The 7,748-nt window shown below is 41.5% G+C and overlaps 1 long non-coding RNA gene across 1 annotated transcript; it reads left to right on the top strand.

Annotated features, from left to right (window-relative positions):
* Positions 1-985: 985 nt before the first annotated feature.
* On the top strand, positions 986-3,950 carry LOC141609536 (uncharacterized). Its single transcript, XR_012527458.1, has 3 exons — positions 986-1,183; positions 1,283-1,340; positions 3,775-3,950. It is a non-coding gene; the product is annotated as an uncharacterized LOC141609536 (long non-coding RNA).
* The last annotated feature ends 3,798 nt before the right edge of the window (positions 3,951-7,748 follow it).

Below are 7,748 nucleotides of genomic sequence, written 5' to 3'. Positions count from 1 at the left end.
CTCGTGTTTATCAAGAATGACAAAACATTTGCAGAAGAACAATGTATCATGATACATTGATACTCACAATTCACAAAGAGTATACCTTCCATAGTATGCAGCCCAATGAAGACCTGTCCGACCAAACTTGTCCCTAAAGTCCAATGACATGCCACAAGCAGGATATGGATAAACAACCCACGTGTAATCTAGGATTGCAATAATTAATTGAAGATATACAAAGTAAAACTACTCCATATGTAATAGGTTTGCTGTGTGTGTGTCAAGTTTTGGAGGCTGAAAGACTCGACTCTTGAAACAACGAATGAATCTGTTTTGAACGATGTGTTGACAGATTTTGTAGAACCCTAGATCTCCAAATTAATTTGGGGGTAAATATTAATTTGGGGTTTAGAGATTTAGCGGTGGCAGGCGGTGTGTAACGGGATGGGACTATAGAGAAGGGGTATGGTTGTTCGTTGGTGCTGCGGTTATTGGTGTTTGGTGATTGTTGATGAGGATGAAGGGAAGGAGTTAAAAAGGTTATTATTTGTTTTTAATTTTTTTTGGTTAAAAGTGTGACCTGCCAAACAAGTAGTAGGTTACCGGGTGTATTCTGGGAAGAATGAGCGTATAGGTCAGATTAATATGGGTTAAAACATAAGTTGGATTAATATGAGAAGGAGAGACATAGGTTGGATTATTCCCATGAAATAACCCTTTTTATAAACGTATTATATAAAAGCTCGTTTATATAAAAATACGTACGATTAAATTATATCTTTAAGGCATGATTTATATAATAATATATGTATACGTATTTTTGGTCGGATAATAATAGTGACAGTAATAATATTAATTCCCGTCTTAATTTCCGTCTAACTTAGGACCGTCACATTTCTCTTGATAAGACTAGAATTAATCTGAACCAATCCGATCCCGACAACACATACACACATTCACCTATTTTCTACACCTAAATAATATAATAATCTATCTCACACTCACACAAAGTGGACGGACCAATCCAAGCCCATATCCCCTTTCTTTTTCGTTGTCTCAGCAGCAAACAACAATAAAACAACCAGTGAGTGTATAAACTCTATTTTCGCACCCTTCAAACTCCAATCCCGCTTTCGTTTCTCAACCAAACTCCATTATTTTTGTACCATTAGCTTCCTCGTTCCTTCCTCGTTCTTTTAAGGTAAGAAAGTCTCGTTCTTGTGGTGGGTTCGTCTTTCGCCGTCGTATAAAAGTTTCGTCTTTTAGCTTCTTTATCCGTTGTTCTTGCTCTCTGATGAAGGTTTTGAAGACCCGGAGCAGTTTGTGTCGGAAATCGTGCTCGTTGAGGAAATTATAAGGTAACGGTGATAGGTTACTCGACAAATGTAGAAATTCCGTCTTGTTGTGTCTTTTTATATGTCTTATTTCTGATAAAGTTTGATTCTTTACTTGTCTTATGTGAATGGTAAATTTTCGTCTTGTGTTAGGGCCTGAAATAGATTGTTTTGGGACGGTATTGTCCCTCGATTTGGGCATCGGAATTGGGGTAGTCAGATCTTTTTGTTGGGTGTCGTTTTGGGAGCCGTGATAGACGGTCTTTATCTGAAATTGGGACCGTTATGGTACCCTAGAGTTACGGTTTCATGTACCCTTTTCGAGTCTGTTCTGGGTCGTCGGAATAGGGACTGTGTGGACTGGTTTACAGGGTAGACTCAATAGAGACGGCTCACTTGTAGGATGTTACACGATTCGAGATTTCGGGAAATAGAGACTGAAAATAACCGCCTGCATTAGAATTGCAGGTTGCTGCACAAAAAAAAGGGGGGAATTTAACAGTTCACAAGGCTGTGTAGGAAAAACCAAAACAATGTCATTGTTGTCCACGATAATTTGAAGTTTCCTGGCGATATTGGTTAAAGCGTATGGGGTGTGTACTCGGTTTAGGCGCTATTTTTGAGTTGCTTAATTCCTGCAACTTTTTGGTAATAGCTTTGTAAATCGAAGCAGCCTGGCAACTTGGTTGTTAAGAGTATACGGTTGTTTGACAAGCTTGACTAGTTGGGATTTATTTGCGTATAAAAGATGGCTGTACAACGGAGTTAGCTAACAAGAACGGTCACATGGGTTGTCAGTGTAGTCGATGAGAGAACAAAAAAGTTCAGAATTTAGATTGGTAATGATTTAGGAAAGCAAGAGCTCCCTTAGTCGTAGATATGGTTGCTTTAGGCGCCTAGTTTAGTTCATTTTAAACGTTTAAATTACCGTCTCGTATTTTATATAACGTAATTCGTTAATATCGCTCTTTTACACATTTACTCATTTGGGCTTATCTTATTAATGGAGTTGGATTTGTTTTGTTAATTTGGTTGGGCTCCCTTTGTTTGTTTGTTTGGGCTTATGATAGTTCACATGTTGGGCTCATGAATGAGTCATGTGGGTTTGGACGTTTGGTCACATTTTATTCCGTAATTTTCATATAATGTTAATTATTCATTACCATTCATTATATCTTATTTAATCGGCACGTTAAATCAGAAAATGGAATATTCATTAATATAATACAAGCATGAGATATTTGTTTAAAGTACTTGTAAGATTCATATTCTTGATAATGTCTTGTATTGTTCTGTTATGAGAGTCTCGGTCCTACCGGGTACTAGGGGTGAGCTATAAGCCCTCTAGTTGCGATATGATCGTCGGGATTGATGTTCCCATCCGTACTCATGGTGAGATGCAAGCCATGAGTATGAATGTGACATTAAAGATCCCGTGTCATATGATGTTTGCATGATCATTCTTACTCTTATTGTGACCCAAGTGTGACGTTTTACATTGTGTGACTACTTGACATTCCTTATCTTTCCTCTTTCGGACCTTTGGTTACGAGTGTGTGCCATGTTTCCGGATTGGTTTATCTTTCCTCTTTCGGACCTTTGGTTACGGGTGTGTGCCATGTTTCCGAATTAGGATATCCTTCCGCCTTTCTTCGGACCTTTGGTTACGGGTGTGTGCCATGTTTCCGATTAGAGGTTACTCGACCTTTGGTTACGAGTGTGTGCCATGTTTCGAGTCTTGGATACGATTGGTATATCGTTTGTCGAATCGGGTGACGTCCATCCCGAGAGTCTGGATCCAGGTTTAGACTAGGACCGTATTATGATCGTCGTCCTACCAAGAGGTTGGAGTCTAGGGGTTTGTCTTGTTTTGAGTCAATCCTTCGTAAATGTCTTGCTTGATTATGGTCATTGGCGTATCCTTATATACGAGAGTTCATGTCTAGTATGATTGTTTGTGAGAGTCTTGGTCCTATCGGATACTAGTGGTGAGACGCAAGCCCCTAGTTGCGATATGATCGCCGGGATCGATGTTCCCATCCGTTCTTATGGTGATATGCAAGCCATAAGTATGAATGTGACCTTAGTAGCCACGTCCCGTGCTATGGTTGTTAAGAGATTTTCAAAGTAATGGCTATTGGTTTCCATCCTTGTAATTTCTATTTAATTGACCCGTTATTTACCTTCTTCATATGATTAGATGCCTAATCTCATATCCATGATTTGTTCCCTTGAATGCATGTTTAATATAATGTACCATGCCTATCTCTTTAAGAATGCAATATGTCTATCTCATCATGATTATCCATTATATCTCCTTGTTCTTTATTGTTCATATATGATGCATGATTAATGTGTTTAATTAAGTGTTTGTTACTTGCATTCCGACATATTGTGGCTGGGAGAACCTTGAGCTACTCCCCACTGACTGTGGCGTTCATGTTTACATGAATGACAGGTGGTGAAGATGCTTACGTGGGGAAGACGTGTGGGCTAGCGAGAACTAAACCCTTGGACCTTAGTTGCTAGTTTAGAAACCCATCATATGTTTATTCGTGGGATATATTTTCCCCGCTTTCTAGACTTGGGTTGTAATAACCTAAAATTGTCTGTTGTAGTATTTGTTTCATTCCGTTAGTGGCACCCGCGTGCTAATCTTTAGCTAGTAATTTAAAAGTTTTTAAAATCTCACTAAATTCCGCAAAAATTTATTAGTTATACTTTCCGCTTTATCGCGGGGTGTCACAGATAAAGTGGGCACACAAAATGTGAGTAGCAACGAAAGACATTTGGGGGTGTCGGTATGCTATAAACCAGCATTCGTCGAACCTCGGATAATCGTGAAAAATGTATTAATACTCGTTATCCGAGGCTGAAATCGAATAGGTTAACTCCTGAAATGACCTAGGACGCGTGATAGAAAAACCGGGAGAAAAAGAAACAGGGTCCGATACGACCTCCCGAACGGCTGAAATTGAAGTGTATAATACACGATTTTTCGGGATTTCAGGTTCCCGGAACAAAATTCTCCGGAAATCGCACAGAAAGTTACTCAGGTCAGATCAAGCGGCCACGCAAAATTTGAGTAGCAACGGAAGACATTTGGGGGTTCCGGTATGCCATAAACCAACATTCGTCGAACCTCGGATAATCGTGAAAAATGTATTAATACTCGTTATCCGAGGCTGAAATCGAATAGCTTAACTTCTGAAATGACCTCGGACGCGTGATAGAAAAACCGGGAGAAAAAGAAACAGGGTCCGATACGACCTCCCGAACGGCTGAAATTGAAGTGTATAAATATTAGACGTGGCAATCGGGTCACTCGGGTCGGGTTTGGGTCGGGTCACGTCGGGTCGGGTCATATCGGGTTCGGGTCATATCGGGTCAGCATACCCTTTCGGGTCGAGTCAGGTCGGGTTCGGGTCGTTATCGGGTCGGGTCATTTCGGGTCAAAAGATATATCTGGTCGGGTCGGGTTTGGGTCGGGTCATTATCGGGTCGGTTAACTTAATCACATTACTATAATTTTTTACCATTAAATTTAGTTTTTAACCTATTATTTGGTTTAGTTAATCTATTACTAAGTCAAATATATCAATCTAAACACAAAATCACTTTCATTTTGATCAAAATTAAGCTTAATAATTGTCGGGTCATCAATTTAATCGGGTCAGTATCGGGTCGGGTCGGTTTCGGGTCACAATATTTTCGGGTTCGGGTCGGGTCGGGTTTGCTCGGGTTCGGGTCGGGTCACTCGGGTCGGGTCAGACTTGCCAGCTCTATGTATAATACACGATTTTTCGGATTTCAGGGTCCCGGAACAAAATTCTCCGGAAATCGCACAGAAAGTTCCTGGGGTCAGATCAAGCGGCCACGCAAAATTTGAGTAGCAACGGAAGACATTTGCGGGTGCCGGTATGCCATAAACCAGCATTCGTCGAACCTTGGATAATCGTGAAAAATGGATTAATACTCGTTATCAGAGGCTGAAATCGAATAGGTTAACTCCTGAAATAACCTCGGACGCGTGATAGAAAAACCGGAAGAGAAAGAAACAGGGTCTAGTACGACTTCCCGAACGGCTGAAATTGAAGTGTATATAATACACGGTTATTCGAGATTCCAGGGTCCCGGAACAAAATCCTCCGGAAATCACACAGAAAGTCCTCGGGTCAGATAAAGTGGCCACACAAAATGTGAGTAGCAACGGAAGACATTTGGGGGTGCCGGTATGCCATAAACCAGCATTTGTCCAACCTCGGATAACCGTGAAAGATTTATTAATACTCGTTATCCGAGGCTGAAATCGAATAGGTTAACTCCTAAAATGACCTCGGCCGCGTGATAGAAAAACCGTAAGAAAAAGAAACAGGGTCTAGTACGACTTCCCGAACGGCTGAAATTGAAGTGTATAATACACGGTTTTTTGGGATTCCAGGGTCCCGGAACAAAATTCTCTGAAAATCGCACAGAAAGTTCCTCGGGTCAGATAAAGCGGCCACACAAAATTTGAGTAGCAACGGAAGACATTTGGGGGTGCCGCTATGCCATAAACCAACATTCGTCGAACCTCGGATAATCGTGAAAAATGTATTAATTCTCGTTATTCGAGGCTGAAATCGAATAGGTTAACTCCTGAAATAACCTCGGTCGCGTGATAGAAAAATCGGAAGAAAAAGAAACAGGGTTCGGTACGACCTCCCGAACGACTGAAATTGAAGTGTATTAATACACGGTTTTTCGGTATTCCAGGGTCCCGGAACAAAATCCTCCGGAAATCACACAGAAAGTTCCTCGGGTCTGATAAAGTGGCCACACAAAACGTGAGTAGCAACGGAAGACATTTGGGGGTGCCGGTATGCTATAAACCAGCATTCGTCGAACCTCGGATAATCGTGAAAAATGTATTAATACTCGTTATCCGAGGCTGAAATCGAATAGGTTAACTCCTGAAATGACCTAGGACGCGTGATAGAAAAACCGTGAGAAAAAGAAACAGGGTCCGATACGACCTCCCGAACGGCTGAAATTGAAGTGTATAATACACGATTTTTCGGGATTTCAGGTTCCCGGAACAAAATTCTCCGGAAATGGTACAGAAAGTTACTCGGGTCAGATCAAGCGGCCACGCAAAATTTGAGTAGCAACGGAAGACGTTTGGGGGTGCCGGTACTCCATAAACTAGCATTCGTCAAACCTCGGATAATCATGAAAAATGTATTAATACTCGTTATCCGAGGCTGAAATCGAATAGGTTAACTTCTGAAATGACCTCGGAAGCGTGATAGAAAAACCGGGAGAAAAAGAAACAGGGTCCGATACGACCACCCGAACGGCTGAATATGAAGTGTATTATACACGATTTTTCGGGATTTCAGGTTCCCGGAACAAAATTCTCCGGAAATCGCACAGAAAGTTACTCGGGTTAGATCAAGCGGCCACACAAAATTTGAGTAGCAACAGAAGACATTTGGGGGTGCCGGTATGCCATAAACCAGCATTCGTCGAACCTCGGATAATCGTGAAAAATGTATTAATACTCGTTATCCGAGGCTGAAATCGAATAGGTTAACTTCTGAAATGACCTCGGACGCTTGATGGAAAAACCAGGAGAAAAAGAAACAGGGTCCGATACGACCTCCCGAACGGCTGGAATTGAAGTGTATAATACACGATTTTTCGGATTTCAGGGTCCCGGAACAAAATTCTCTGGAAATCGCACATAAAGTTCCTCGGGTCAGATCAAGCGGCCAAGCAAAATTTGAGTAGCAACGGAAGACATTTGCGGGTGCCGGTATGCCATAAACCAGCATTCGTCGAACCTTGGATAATCATGAAAAATGTATTAATACTCGTTATCAGAGGCTGAAATCGAATAGGTTAACTTCTGAAATGACATCGGACGCGTGATAGAAAAACCGGAAGAGGAAGAAATAGGGTCTAGTACGACTTCCCGAACGGCTGAAATTGAAGTGTATAATACACGGTTATTCGGGATTCCAGGGTCCTGGAACAAAATCCTCCGGAAATCACACAGAAAGTCCTCGGGTCAGATAAAGTGGCCACACAAAATGTGAGTTGCAACGGAAGACATTTGGGGGGTGCCGGTATGCCATAAACCAGCATTTGTCCAACCTCGGATAATCGTGAAAAATGTATTAATACTCGTTATCCGAGGCTCAAATCCAATAGGTTAACTCCTGAAATGACCTCGGACGCGTGATAGAAAAACCGGGAGAAAACGAAACAGGGTCCGGTACGACCTCCAGAATGGCTGAAATTGAAGTGTATAGTACACGGTTTTTCGGGATTCTAGGGTCCCGGAACAAAATTCTACGAAAAATGCAAAGAAAGTTCCTCGGATCAAATAAAGCGGCCTTAGAAAATTTGAGTAGCAACGGAAGACATTTGGGGGTGCAGGTATGCCAT

Source organism: Silene latifolia, chromosome 10, assembly GCF_048544455.1.
Source record: "Silene latifolia isolate original U9 population chromosome 10, ASM4854445v1, whole genome shotgun sequence".
NCBI classification, from domain to species: domain Eukaryota; kingdom Viridiplantae; phylum Streptophyta; class Magnoliopsida; order Caryophyllales; family Caryophyllaceae; genus Silene; species Silene latifolia.
The sequence above is the reverse complement of the archived record's forward strand: the minus strand, read 5'-3'. Positions and strand labels throughout refer to the sequence as shown.